The 15,374-nt window shown below is 40.3% G+C and overlaps 1 protein-coding gene across 4 annotated transcripts in view; it reads left to right on the plus strand.

Moving 5' to 3' along the window:
* The window catches only part of LOC148026071 (signal transducer, putative (DUF3550/UPF0682)), a 75,665-nt gene that overhangs the window by 37,197 nt on the left and 23,094 nt on the right, over window positions 1-15,374 (plus strand). The gene's annotated exons all lie outside the window — the stretch shown is intronic.

Below are 15,374 nucleotides of genomic sequence, written 5' to 3' on the forward strand. Positions count from 1 at the left end.
ATATTCCCTTGTTGCTGTTTTGTCAGGGCCAGTAGTTTCAGTTATTGAATAAAGTGATCTACCAATCTTGGGGAGTAGAGGTAGTTTTGCCTTATTGTCTTGGTAAGTGATACCAAAACGATTTGACCAAAAAGTGTATGGGACAAGATGTTGGAGAATATCGGTACTGATCAAAAGATCGTAACACATCTGTCGTATGAGCTGAATTTCAATTGACACTTTTATTTTGCCAAAATGGAGATAAGCTTGAGTCACATGAATAAGAGTGATTTTCTTATTGTTTGATAGCTCTACTATGATTGGAGTGGTAGCTTTTATGCATTTTCTAGGGAAGAGCTTCAAAGGGGCAATGGTTAAGCTGGAGCCTGTATCAAGCAAAGCATCCATATACAAAGAAAACTGTGGCATGTTTTTGAGTTGAACACATACCATGGGGATATGGCCACGAGTATCCAAGGCGTTGACCTTGAATGTCTGTTCTTTGCTTGGCCTAATTTGATTGACTAGGGATGTTGGTGTTGAAGTACTAGGAGTAGCTTTTACCTAGAAAGTAGAAGATATGTCTTGAAGATCTCTGAGAATAGCTGTTGTTCCTTCAGCTAGTTCTTTCTGGCTGGAGAGATTTCTTCTGTATACTTTGCATAGTAAATGTATTTTTTGTTGCATTTGGGTAAATGCCTTTACCATTTCTTCACCAGTTTGTTGAGTAGCAGTTGTTATGGGTGCTAAAGATTGAAGTAGCTGTTATGCAGTTCTGGGTTGATGCACGCTTTCCAGCTTGTGTGGCACGAACATGTTGGCTTGATTATTGGTCTCCGGTCCCAATGTACCTGGTTTAGGCAAGTCATAAGGGTTAGCAAAAAATTCTTGTCTAAGCTTATCCTTATGTTTCTTATGCTTGGAGGAGAATGTATCTATATCCGAATCATCTGTTGATTCAGAAGAATCAATTTTCCTTTGTTTTTCTTTTAAACCTTTTTCGAAACTAAATCTGGGATAAGAACTGAAGGTTGAAGAAATGAACTTTTGCTTCTGATCTCGTAGAAAATAAGATTTATGAGCATTGACTCCTATGAAAGCTTGAAGAAACAATTATGTCTTCATCTGTGACTTCTGTTGCATCAGAAGCACTATCTTCTGCTATGCAGTCTTCTGATTCTTTTGCAGTATGCCAAGAGTGGAGAGAACTTGATTCAACTTCTGAATTAGTGGTTGACTCACTTTCTTCTGAAGTACTGGATTCCTCTTCAGTTTCAGTCATATCATCATATGAGTAACAATCTGTAGAATATTCTCATAAATTTGAATCATAGATATGCAGATTGACTTTAGCAGAATTGTTCTGCTCTTCTCTCTTTTCGGACATTTGTTTGCCAAATGTGAAGGACTTCCATAGATGAAACATTTTAGATCTTTCTTCTTTGATTTATTTGTGTGTTCTTTATTTTTGTACTGTGATTTGCCTTTTGAGTATCTGTACGACGTTCTCGAATGTTTTGAGTCTCTGTGGCCAATGTAGTCTTGTTTGTTGAAAAATGATTTAGAATGGTAATAATTTATGTGATACCTGGAAAAGTGGCGATGCCGATGGTGACGATGACTTTGTTTGGATGGATTGTCACAATTGTATTTTTCACATCCAAAATCCATATTAAACTTATAAGCTTGCTTACAAATTGATTGAGGAAACTTTTCGTTCAATTGGGTCATTTTTTTATGGTGGCAAACCTCTTTTACTGTCTGTTCAATTGTCTGAATGATTTGTCCCACGCTGTCTGTAAAATCTCTATTTTTTGTTTTCATTCTTTGTTTGCAGTAAAAAGGAATTGGCTCCGGAAAAGAACAAACTAAGTGTTCTTTCATAGTATTGTCATGTGCTCCCAAACCCTCATATAGGAGATCTCTCATGTAGATCAAGTATTCCTTGTACATGCGAGGATCACAAAGCTTCGACTTGAAGAAAGCTTCTTGAGCTTCCAAAACATCGTCAAGCTTGTTTTCTACTAACTCACCCAGTAATAATCCAAAAAATATTTGTACAAGGTCAGGGTTTTGTGCAATAGCCAATTTTACCTTTGGATATATAGATGTCCACCAATGTTTGATGCCTCCCACAAAACCATAGGTGATGACATTCAGGATATCAATCCTGCTTGTCTGCGGCTTGTCAACTATCTTTTGGCCTGCATAAGTGTACATCATATAGATCAATAATTTTATTTCTTCTCGTGTTTTCCCATCAATAGACCAGATAGGAAATGAGCCAACTTTCTCAGAAACTCCAATTTTCTTGTAGAACTCATTGTGAGAAGTTTGGGATCATGGACTGGAAGCAGTAGCATTCAATGGAACAGTTGTGCTATCAAAATGCTGATGTTAGTGAGCATTCATTTGGGCTCTAAGAATGCTTGTAGGGTTTGGACCTGTGAGGATTGATAAGTGTGAATTCTTCTTCTATTACACTTTCACCATCTTCATTGGAAGATGTGATAGCATGAGCCATTCTTACCTCAAAACATGCTTGATCCCAGTAACACCATGCAGGTGTTTCTACAGGTGGTAGATTTGGTGGAGTTTGTTATATACTTTCACCCAAATATCTAGAGTTGATCTTGTTATAAACATGGCGGGTAAAATCTTCATTGTCTTGTTCTTCTGGGTCAATACACAAAGACATCTGATCAAGAACTTTGTTTTCTTCTCTTAACCTTCCGATTTTCTCTAAGTCAATATCAATGTCATCAAAAGCCATTTTGTAATCAGATTTTGACCAATCTGGAAACATAAATTCCAGATATTCTGATAAATCAAGTGTTATTGATCCTGGCTGAATCGGGCTTTGGAACAGTGATGGTTCCTGTGTTTCTTGTGATGTATATAACCATGAACCAATAGGTTGACAATAAATATCTTGAATCTGTTGCAAGATCTGCAGATTTTCATAGCATAATATATCATTTTTCAGAAAGTATGGGTGTAGTAGGGTCTTCAGTAGACTTGGAGGTACCTTCTCCTGTGGGTATGATTTCTTTCTCTTTACCTTTGAGAGAAGTATGTATGTTCAATGTACCAGTTGATGGAAAAGAGAAATGTGATGTCCGTCCTTTATGTAGCCTTTTGTTTGAGAATGTGGACCAATCTGTTGCATTGCTTAGTGTTGGCACTATTGTTGAAGAAACATTGGCTGTGGCTGGTTTTGCAATAGTATTTTTTTGTGTTTGTTGGCAAAGGACAAGTAATTGATCTGTGATCTGCTGTAAGGATTCCATTTTCTCAATGAGTCCTATTAGTGCAAGATGTGTCCAATTGACTGCTTGTATTTCTGTTGCCCAATAATTATTATCTTGGGGTCGTAGATAAGGGGCTGCCTTGTAGTGATTTTCTTCATACTCAAAATCTTGAAGAGCTTTAATTATAGAAGATGTAGTCTTTTCAATGAGCTTCTTACAGTGTTAGCAGTCTCCATGAATAACTTGATCATGTGAGCACTGTTGAGTGTGAAACTTTAAAGTGTTTGCTCTTTGAGAGAGAGAAATCCTCAACTGTGGTTGTATCACTGCTTTTGAAGATGATTATTCTGGAGGGGAATTTGTGATCATCTGTTTTTATGAAAGCAATAATGTTTTTTCTTTTATATTCTGAACCTTTATAATTTTTGGAGGAAGAAATTCCTTCTTTCTGATAGAGCTAATGTCAAGTCGGCAACTCTATCTCAGATCAATTTACACAATTAAGTAAAAAAATTTGTGTAACCTCATCAAACTTTATGATAATGGTTTGGCCTTTATCATTAGAAGAGTTTACTCCTATGACTCTGGGGATGGCTAAAGACATACAACGGAAAACCATTCTATATTGAATTGCAAGGTATGCAAATGATGCTTTCATTTGCAAGCCTATTGTTCTGATATGTAGCATAATAAGTTTTGGAAGATAAGAATTATCTACTGTTATAACATAATTTGGTCTTAGTTCAAAGAAGGTGTGGCCATTTGACAGTGGTGATACTACAGCTCGGACTATCATATCATGCAGATTTAAATGGCGTGTATCTAATACTGCTGCCATACATGATGCATTTATGCCTTTTCTACTTAGTGGGATGATACCTATAGCATTATATCCAAGGTGCATGTAAGGGTATTCCTTTCTATTTTGTTGCTTTTGTATTTTTGGGTAAACAAGAGATAGTAAATTTACATGCTGATCTTCTGACAGAGAGTCTCCAACAGTTAAAATACCTTGATCTTCTATAAACATGATAGAAGCCTTGAACTTCAAAATCCCATTTTCTCCATAGATTTGAGATGCACCAATCTCTGTCAAGATCCATTTAGAACTTGGTTGAGCTTCGTCAACAATAATGGTCGACCACTCCAACGGTGATCGAAAAGGGATAAATGGATGTTTACATGAACAAAATGCCAATGCATGGGGTAATGCAAAGGAAGATGTAAGTTTTCATGCTCATGCAAAATGTGATGCATTGGTGCCGCTTGGATAGTGCCCTTGCAGCACAGGAATTGTTCACTTGTGCAAGTGCCCTTTTACAATCATGTCATCTTGACAACGCAGATGAAGTTACAAATGTCCATTTTATACAATACAAAATAAATAAGTGTTTGAAAATGAAAAATTGTAAGCATCATCATTGTTACTATTTAGAGAAGGAAACCACCCCCTCTCAAACTGGAAGGAGAAGTAAGAGGGAAGAACCCTCTCACTGTTGATCGGAAGTAGAGGAGGGTGTACCCAAGCCGATTTGTGGTAGAAGGTACGATAGAACCTGTGTGTTAACCGCCTTGGTCAAAATATTTGCAAAATTGTCACTGAATGGCACAAACTCTAGGTGAATAATGCGTAATGTAACCTACTCTTTGGTGAAGTGAAAGTGAAATGCTATGTGCCATGTTTGAGGGGTTGATAGGATTGCCCACAAGAGTAATGGTACTCTAGTTGTCACAATAGACAATTGTAGACAACTCGTAAGGGAATTGAAGTGCCACTAGCAAGTTCCTCAGATAGATGGCCTCCGTAGTACCATCGAAGAGAGTGAAATACTCCATCTCTGCTGTGGAAGCCGCTACCATCTCTTGCTTATGGCTAGCCCAAGAGATGGCTGCCATGCCCAAGGTGTAGAGGTAGCCACCATGGGAATGCCGGGTGTCTGGATCTCCCACCTAGTCAAAATCAGTTTAGCTTTGCAAGCATAAACCATGACCATAAGTTAATCCATGATTATAGGTACACCTTAAATATCTTTACACACGAAGACAAGCAATCCAATTAGACATTCTAGGTATATTAAAATACTGACAAAGCAAACTAACTGAGTAGGCAAGCCTAGTATGAATCAACCAAAGTAATTTTCCTACAACAAAACAATAGGTATGAGCATCAAAAGGCTAACCCGAGGTATCCTTGTGCAGATGGATAGTAGGATCTAGCAGCATGGCCATGAGCCGTGTTTGATAATGCAATACTGTTTCACGAGCTGTAGGGCGTACTTTTGCTGTGATAGAATGTAATTTTGCTGTGATAGAAAGATACTTCCCTCTAATCTAACAATCTCCATTCCCAAGAAATAAGACAACAAACCTAAGTCTGTCATCGTGAATGTAGAGCAAAGTTTTGCCTTGATACATGCAATAGCTGCAGAATCTAAGTCAGTGAGTAAGATATCATCAATCTACAGGATATAGCTGATCCCCATACTAGTGGTGTGCAGATATATATTTGGATCATAGGGGGTAGAATGGTATCCATGAGTCCATAAAAACTTATCCATCCTGTGGTATCAAGACCTCAACGCTTGTTCCAGCCCATAAAGAGCTTTTTGCAAGTTAAATACCTTATCAGTCCGGTCAATGGAAGAAAAGCCAAGAGGCTACTCCATACAGACTTTCTCCTCCAAATAACCGTTCAGAAAGCCACTTGACGTTCATCTGATAGATGATTGGTGAGCCTTGTATTTATCTAAAGTACCATCAATAGCTTGGTCCTAAAAATTCACTTTGTCCTGATGATTGGCTTGTGATGAGGACGATCCACCAATGTCCAAGTCCCATTTTGATCAATACTATCGAGATTGTTCTTTGTAGCCTCACGCCAGAGAGGGTCCTGGAGAGTCTTCTACGAACTATTCGGCTCAAAATGTGCAATGTAATCAATTGTAAAGAGCGACACATATGAAGCTTGAGGGGTGAGCCAAGCAGACCTTCTAGGGCCCTTCTGAGACGAATCCGGTGGAAGGATCCCAAAATCCTGTATGGTTTGCTCATACTAGTGAGGTAACAGGTCTCGCGGAAAACTGCACTATGTTCCTCTCATCAAAGATGACATCCCTTTGAACGATCACCTTGTTTACCTGAGGATCGATAGGCTTTTGATTCAGAAGAATTGCCCACAAAGATCAGGAGATCTACTCGACGGGTGAGCTTTTCTATCTTGTCAGCAGGAGTGTGCGTATAAGCACACCTATTGAAAACTCTAAAGTGAGAAATAATAGGCCGAGAGCCAAAGAATGACTTGTACGTAGTCTTTCTAGGGACTTCTATAGTCGGATATCGGTTAAGGATGTAGACTGAAGTGTTAATAGTCTCAACCCAGAGGCACTCAAGGAGCTCTGTTGCAACCAGCATAGTGTGTATCATATTCACGACTGTCTGGTTTCTGTGCACTACGACTCCATTCTATGCATGGGAGTTGGTGGAGGTGAGTTATATGCAATGTCCTACTCTTGTAGAAACTCAGAAAACTTATGGGAGGTAAACTCACCACCAAAATCACTCCTCATAGTACCCACACAATGACCAGTTTGGTTATGGACAAGCAACACCCAAGCACTAAAATAAGTAAAGGCATTTGACTTTGATTTAGGAAGTACACCCACATATATTTGGAGAAATCATCCACTATCAAAAAGAAGTACAATGCACCATTCAAGACAGTAGTGAATGTGGGACCACAAAGATATTTATGAATGAGCCAAAGTGGTTTAGCAACACGAGTGATAGTTTGCTAAGGAAAGGGTGTACGATGTGCTTACCTAGCTAGCATGCTTTGCAAACCTCTCAAGATAGTTTTAGGTATGGAAGGTCCTCAACCATCATTCGATGTGACAACTCATAAAGAGAGTCATAGCTAAGATGTCCTAAGTAAAAATGCCAAAGACGCTTAAAGTCTATGGGCTCTTGTGTGGTGACCAAGGCTTGAAAGTGATGGAACTCCAAATCATCGGTAGTCGGCTTGGTAAGAAAATGTGCCATGTGGTAAAGGCCATTAGGTCGAGCCTTGCCTCAAGCAATCACTAAACTAGTCTGAGAGTCTAGAACCTCAATTGTGGTTGTAGTGAAGAAAAATGCTCGCCCCAATTGGCAAAGCTACTGAACATATAATAAGTTCACCCCAAGGTGGGAGGCATGATAGATATCATCCAACGAAGTGAGATCCGGACCTTGGTTAGTGGGGAAACTAACGCAACTCTAGGCCTAAATCTTGACAAAGGAGTTGTTTCATATGTGAACACTCTCAGCTGCATGGATGCAAGAAAGCAAAATGTCCACTATAGGAGTCATGTGATGGGTAGCTCCACTGTCCACATGCCAAACATGTGCTTAGGTGCTTGGCTATGATGAGTAGGCCTCTACAAGCATCTTATTAGGAGGCAACTCGCAAATGTGAACGAGACTCATATCCAATGTCTCTAAGGAGACGATGTGGACCTTTGTAGACTAGTGAGATAAACCCTTGGAAGTTGAGTAGTTCATCGATTGTGATGGCAGACTGGTGGCAGTGTGGATTTGGCCTCGCTGTTGCCTCTGTTGGGGGTTCCCGCCAACCTACTTCCCCTATTAGGGGTTACCCAACTAAGATGCGGGGGTCTAATTCTTGGATTTTGGCTATGTGCCTCTTGTCGTTTTGACAATGTTCATAATATCTATTCTTCTTAGATACATTCTACCATCTAGGTTTTAAGAGTAGACTGAGAGGCTCCTTGGGATTCACTAGCCTTGTTTTGATTTTGATTTGAGTTTTGTTTGCCTTTGCCCTGTTGTCCCCTTTGAGAAGATGCAACTAGAGCCCCTTCTATCGAGGACATGTTATGAAATTGATTGAGCTATTGTGTGTAATGCAACAACTAATACTCAAACTCATAAAATGTGGGCACCTGAGGTTGTGAAATCACTTGTTGCACAAAATGGAAATATTTTCTTGGTAGCTTGTTAAGGAACAAGGTAACCTGAAAAACTCACCTTCTTTGCTTGTTCCGACGGGTGGCAGCTAGGTTGCAAGCTCCTTGCCCTCCTCCTCCCTTCCCTTGGTCGTCAAAGGACTTACAAGTCCGAGTGGTTGAGAACTTAGCGAGGAGATGCCGATACTCAACCAACTTGACTTTCAAGTCATCCTTGTCCGTGATTTTAAAGTTTTAAAGCTCATGATCCAAATTGATGCGACAGGTCCTGTCTCGAGCCACATAGCGGTTAGTCAAGTGTGCCTGGTGCTCAGATGCTAAGTCAAAATGCTGAAGTCGAGAGTGAAACTAAGGCAATAAGCCCTGCATAAGCTTGACAATAGTAGAGGTGGTATGAGCCTTCCATGAGTGGACGACCTGGAATAAAACAAGGGCAGGATTAAGTTGGGGTTTCAACCCCTGCACTAAATCCCATAGGTTCTAAGAGTCTAAGACATGCCTCATCAAATTTGACCAAGTGGTGTAGTTTGACCCGTTGAAACGAATCTTGTCATTAAAAGCATGCTTGGTGGATGAGAAGCTAGAATCATGAGGTGTTTATGAAGATGGATAAGTGGGATAAGGTAGAGGATAAGTTGGTGTTGGTGTTGGTGTTGGTGGTGGTGGTGGTGGTGGTGGATAAGGAGGAGGGGGTAAAGGTGGATAGGCAAAAATAGGCTACTAATGTCCAATGAGTGCCAATTGCTGCGGAGGTACTGGAACAAACATAGGTCCATACAATACCATAGGTGAGGTGGAGGTATTGGACACGATAGCCTTGTCCAAATGTTGTCTAGGGCACAACATAATGACCTAATGCTCCACTAGGTAATGCCATAGAGGCAAATTGCGAAACCAAATGATCCACACTTTAGTATGTTTGGGATGCACTCCTAGAGGGATAACTCGAAAGTGAGTGTGTGGAAGGTCGAGTCTTGGTCAAAGGTGTACCACTCGGAAACGAGTGAGTAGAGATCCTAAAGGTTGTGCCTAAATGTATAGAACCCCTCGATGTGGTATTTGGTGGATAATGGGTTGCACTTCATAGAAGCAGAAAGGAAGGTGCAACGGAAAATGAGGGAGGGATGGGTGGGAGCCCAAATGGATTTGTGATGGATGTTATTGTGGGAAACATGGTTGGTTTCTTTTGTCCATTAAATGCATCATGTGAAGATGAACCTGCCCCAAATTGACCATGAGAAATAAAATCATTTGAAAGAAAAGGAAGGGGAGGAATACTTTTTAAGTTTTTCTTTCAACTTCTTACCTAGTTTTGAATTCATAAAGAAATACTTGTCTTCCTCATTACTTGCAAACCAGAGGTTGTTTTGAAGAGTCTCTTCTTGAGGAGCATCCCCCGTTCTAACAGAAAATACATAATTAATTGCCATAGAATCTGAAATAATAGGATTCGTATTTGGCATTGGAAAAAAGAGTACTGTGAAAGTGATGTGTAATCCAAGCTAGGCTCCACTTGTGGATGGCCACTCCGTAGTGGAGATTCCGAAGGTCTTGCAAGATCATTAGTTCTGTGCACCGAATTTAAAGGAGAAAACTCAAGCTTAGCTTCAATCTCCTGTTGAGCCCTATGCATAAGGATGAGATCATACTCGGTAGTAGAAATCTGATATGGTCAGTGGACTCCATGGTAGTTTGATAGTTCTTTACCTATGTCAGGTAAGCTGCGAGGCCCACTCCTGATTGTTTTTTTCCATGTTTTATTGTGGAGACTGGAGCGGTGTTGTGAACATATTCGAAGTCATCTGACCCTTTTGATGTTTCTTCTTTCATGGATGAGCTTTCCAATCAAAAGCCAAGGTTTCTCAGAGAGTATCTAGCTTTGATACCATGTGAAAAATGCTCTACACACAAAAACACAAAACCAATCCTACGACAAAGCATAGATTGATAAACACAAAACACAGTTAGGGTAAGGGTAACTTAAAGACAATTAACACAATAAATAATGAAGTGAATCAATATTGAATATACAATGCTCATGCATCAAACACACTATACAACGAATACTAAACCTCAAACTCTCATATCTTTGGGATCAAGATAGAGGTTATGAGCTAGAGAGTGTATCGTACTCCGAACGGAACCTAAGTCGTAGCAAGGCAGCCTTTGTGTGTCGAATACTAGCAAACGCAACTACAGAAGGTTGGATTTGATGCAAACAACAATGCAAAAGAGAGAAAGACTAAAAATGCATGTACCTAGATAATGGCGACAACTCTAGAGACCCATGATGAATGTAAACGCAGCTTGGATGATGATGTCAATAGTTGGGGATGGACGTTTGGCAGCAAATGTAAGTCTAGCAGTGATGGAGCAGCAAGTGATAGCTAGATGTGGGTGATGGAGGTTGGAATTAGATGCTAGATGGTAGCAAATTACAATGGAAGACTATAATCGCGATGTCCTCCACGAACAGGGTGTGGGTAGTAGAGATACGGCTCCTAAAACTTGCAAAAACGAGATTGAGGGAGAGTGGTAGATTACGTGCCTATTTATAGAAAGTTTGGGGCATCCAAATTAGGGTTTTGCGTGTAGGACACAATAACTCTCTAGGATCGCGTTTCTTTTAAAAATAAGATGGTTTCTTCATTGATTAAGCGTGTTTTGGGAGTGTTTAAGTCATACTAATGCATTTTTAGCCTTTAGGGTAATAGCAAGAGCCTCACTAGAACTTGTATAATGAGGCAGAAGCATACCTTGTAGGTGCAAAGATGCCTCATGCTCAAGCAGCATGGAATACAAATGGGTAAAGCTTACATGGGTTGAGGATGTCTGCACCCTCAAGGCATTGGCCACTCCATCAAACTCTAGGGGGAGCTTCTAGAGTATTGTGGCTACAAGATGTGCCTCTGGAAGGGCAGAGTGCATGTGTCAAGGCTGGTTCTATACTTGAGTAACACGGAGCAAAAATGATTGAATTGTGTCTTTAGGCTTGAACTTCATCTGTTGGAGCTGTCCATGTCACTGCATGTATGGTGGAAGGTGCCTTGTACATCTAAAGCTTCTATCATACTTCTAGAGATGTTGTGTAGGAGGTAACTATCGGTAGAACTTCTTTAGAAATACATTGAAGAAGAGTAGAATAGGCACGTGCATCATCCATATCCCATGAGAAATAGCTCCACAAACAATGTACCATAACCGCTTTTGCACGAACCAAGCTTTCATAAAAGCACTCCAAGTTACATAGTCAGGGACATGTGACTTATCATTAGTAGAAGCAAAAGGAGCCATCTGGAAAGAATAGGAAAAGAAGATAGAGGAAAGAAGGTGGACAGAGAGAGAAGACGGCCAAAACCAACAGCAAAGACTGCACAAAATGAGAGTTCACACACGCTGGAAACCAAAATTTGATTAGAAGATGAGGCGGGCTGTTGCAAGAAGTTGAAATACAGCCAAAAAATGCTAGAAACAGCAAAAACAACCCATACACATAGTCGCCCTGTCAATAATCAAGGTTAGAAAATCAAAACACAAGCTGAATTGAGAAATAAAGGCAGCAAACAGACAAAAACAGGGCTGAATGCTGATGCAGGCTGAAAACTCAAATTCTTGGGCAGTAAACGCAGGCTGCAGTAGACAACAAACAGGCTGATTGCTATTCTTGGGCAGTAAACACAGGCTGCAGTAGACAACAAACAGGCTGGAAGTAATCAGCAGCAGGTTGCCTAATCAAAAGAGGTATTACAGAGCAGAAAAACACATAGATCCTACAATCTGATACCATATAAGAAGTGGATGTAGCAATGGAAGCGTATACGTATATGCTGGAATAGACTGCTAAACACAAGACAGAGAGAAAAGAACAACATTGCAAAAGAAGAGAACTTAGAAGAATACCCAGGAAATGGAATCCATATACCAAGACATGAGACATTACAAAACCAATGTGAGTCACTGGCTATATGAAGGCATTGGCACCGGCTCTTCTCTCCAACAACAACCTGTGGATGACAGATGAATGATAATGAGTGTGGAGGCAGAGTGCCTTAAAAAAGGCAAAATATATGCTAAGAATACATGTCGACCAGTGTTAAATGCTAGCCAACTGGTTGAAAAATGCCAAAAACCACATCATAATGGCCAAATAAAAATGCCTAAATACACAAGATAATATCCTAGTGCCCTAGCCTGCTAAATCACATGCACAAACTCAACCATGAACTAACATATCTGCTAACAAGTGTGAAGAGATGCTCTAAACACAAAAACACAATACCAATCGTATAACAAAGCACAAACTGATAACACATAACACAATTAGGGTTAGGGTAACTCAAAGACAATAAATATAGATAATAATGAAATGAATGACTACTGAATATACAATGCTCATGCAGCAAACACACTATGGAGAGAGTGAATACTGTGCCACAAACTCCTATATCTCGAGGATTAGGGCAAGGATAATGAGCTAGAGTGTGTGTCGTACCTCGAACGGATCCTGAAACGTAGCAAGGCAATCTTTGGATATCAAATACTAGCAAATGCAACCAAGGAAGGCTAGATTTAATGCAGATGGTAGTATAGGAGAGAAAAAGACTAAAAATGCAAGTGAGGAGAGAGAAAGACTTAAAACCATAGGTGAGGAGACCAGCAACAACAATTAGCAAAGTTGAAATCAGCTCGAAATAGTGTGTGGTAGGCTGGAAACAAGCGCCAAACTGTTGTAGACAGCAATGGCCAGCTTGGACCGCGATGTCCTCCACGTTCGGGGTGTAGGCAGCAAGCTGAAAGATCTGAAATCTGCAAAAATGAGATTGAGAGAGAGTGGTGGGCTGCATGCCTATTTATAGAAAGTTTGGGGCATCCAAATTAGGGTTTTGCATGTGGGACACAATAACTCTCTAGGATCGCGTTTCTTTTTAAAGTAAAAGGTTTGCTTTATTAATTAAGCATGTTTTAGGACTGTTTAAGTCAAGCTAATGCATTTTTAGCTCAATAGCTCCTCTCGGGCCCAAAACAGAGTCATGAGAAGTAAGCCTTTAACATATATAGTATTTTATTCCAAGGTGTCCCACCCCAAAGTAGCTCGGACATTGGGCAAAGGGTGCATGTCAACTACCCAATGACCTACCAAGACTACAAAGGCGATGGTTATTCTTACCGAGGGAGCTCGAGTGATCACCCCAGAGAGGCCAAGGCATTGGACCAACGATGCACATTGGTTGCCCAAGGGCCGACCAAGTCTTACAAAGGCGGATGGAATCAACAATGGATTGCTTTTTTTTTTTCTAATTGTTTTTTAAAAGGGCTTTTTGTGTGATTTGTTCAAAAGATTTAGCATTACATGAATGTTTCAAATCAATTTTCGTCCTATTGAGTCTATGTGCCTTGAAGTACGGGAAAATAAGGATGGATGAGCCCACCATCGTCATACAATAAGCAAAGCAATCCCACACGCTACTAGGATAAGTGCCTAGGGATACTTGAAGTGTGTGTGCCCCAATCATATGGAGAATAAATGGGGAGGCAAAAGAATGATGGTAAGCTTAGCAAGACAAGCAAAGCAAGCAAGCATGCATGGGAAAAATAGTGCCTTCAGAGAACTGCCATGAATATGGTGGACCCAAAGTCGACCACTTATGAAAGATTGAAAAGGGATAAATGTGCACAAATACATATTTATATGAACAAAATGCTAATGCATGGAGTAATGCAAAGGGGTATCCAAGATTTCATGCTTATGTAGAATGCGATGCAACGGTGCCACTAGACGGTGCCCTCATAGAGGAATTGTTCACTTGTCCAAGTATCCTTTTACAATCATGTCATCCTGATAGTGCAAATGAAGCTATAAATGTCCTTAAGTACAATATAAAGAATAAATTTCTGAAATGTCCAAAGCTAAATTGTAAACATCATCACTGTCACTGAACAAGAGGAAAACCCATTCCCTCTTGAACTAAAGGGAGAAGCAAGAGGGAAGCACCCTCTCCTTGTCAATCTGAAGAAGTAGAGGAGGGTGGACCCAAGCCAATCCAAGGTAGGATGTACTGTAGAATTGATTGATTGACCGCTTTGGTCAAAATGTCTGTAAAATTGTCACTTGAAAGCATAAACTCTAGGCGAATAGATACTCAACAACTGAAATCTCGTACGGCCGATAGACTCCATGGTAGTCCGAAGTTTCTCCAACCATGCTAGATCTAGCAAGGGCAAGCTAGGAGGCCCACTCCTACTCGTTTCTTGACATGCTTGGCTATGGAGTCTGGAGTGGTGTGTCGATGATCGAAGTCATTTGAACCTTCTATTGTTCTTACTTCTGCGAATGAGCTCTCCGATTAAATCCAAGGTTTCTCAAAGAGAACTTGGCTTTGATACCATGTGACGAGACGCTCTAAACACAAAAAAAAACCAATCGTACGACAAAGCACAAACTGATAACACAAAACACAGCTAGGGTTAGGGTAACTCAGAGACAATGAATACAGATAATAATAAAATGAATGACTACTAAATATACAATGCTCATGCAGCAAACACACTATGCTAAGAGTAAATACTGTACCACAAACTCCTATATCTCGAGGATTAGGGTAGGGGTAATAAGCTGGAGAGTGTGTCATACTCTGAATGGATCGCGAAATGCAGCAAGGCAGCCTTCAGATGTCAAACACCAGCAAATGTAGCCAGGGAAGGCTGGATCTGATGCAAAGGGCAGTGCAGGAGAGAGAAAGACTGAAAACCTAGGTGAGGGGAGAGAGAGAGAGACTAAAAACACAAGTGAGGAGACCAGTAGCAGCAATCAGCAGGCTGAAATCAACTCGAAACAGTGTGGTAGGCTGGAAACATGTGCAGGATTGTTGTAGACAACAATGGCCAGCTTGGACCGCGATGTCCTCCACGTCTAGGGTGTGGGTAGCAAGTTGAAATACCTGAAATCTGCAAAAACGAGATTGAGGGAGAGTGGTGGGTTGCATGCTGATTTATAGAATGTTTGGGATACCCAAATTAGGGTTCTCTAGGATCGCGTTTCTTTTTAAAATAAAAGATTTGATTAATTAATTAAGCATGTTTTGGGGCTGTTTAAGTCAAGCTAATGCATTTTTAGCTCAACAGCAAAATTATCCACATAAAGCACGAACAACATGTACCCTCTAGCTAAAGTGTGGACATA

This window comes from Lygodium microphyllum, chromosome 14, assembly GCF_053477565.2.
Source record: "Lygodium microphyllum isolate KBCC chromosome 14, Lygodium_microphyllum_v1.1.10, whole genome shotgun sequence".
Taxonomy (NCBI): domain Eukaryota; kingdom Viridiplantae; phylum Streptophyta; class Polypodiopsida; order Schizaeales; family Lygodiaceae; genus Lygodium; species Lygodium microphyllum.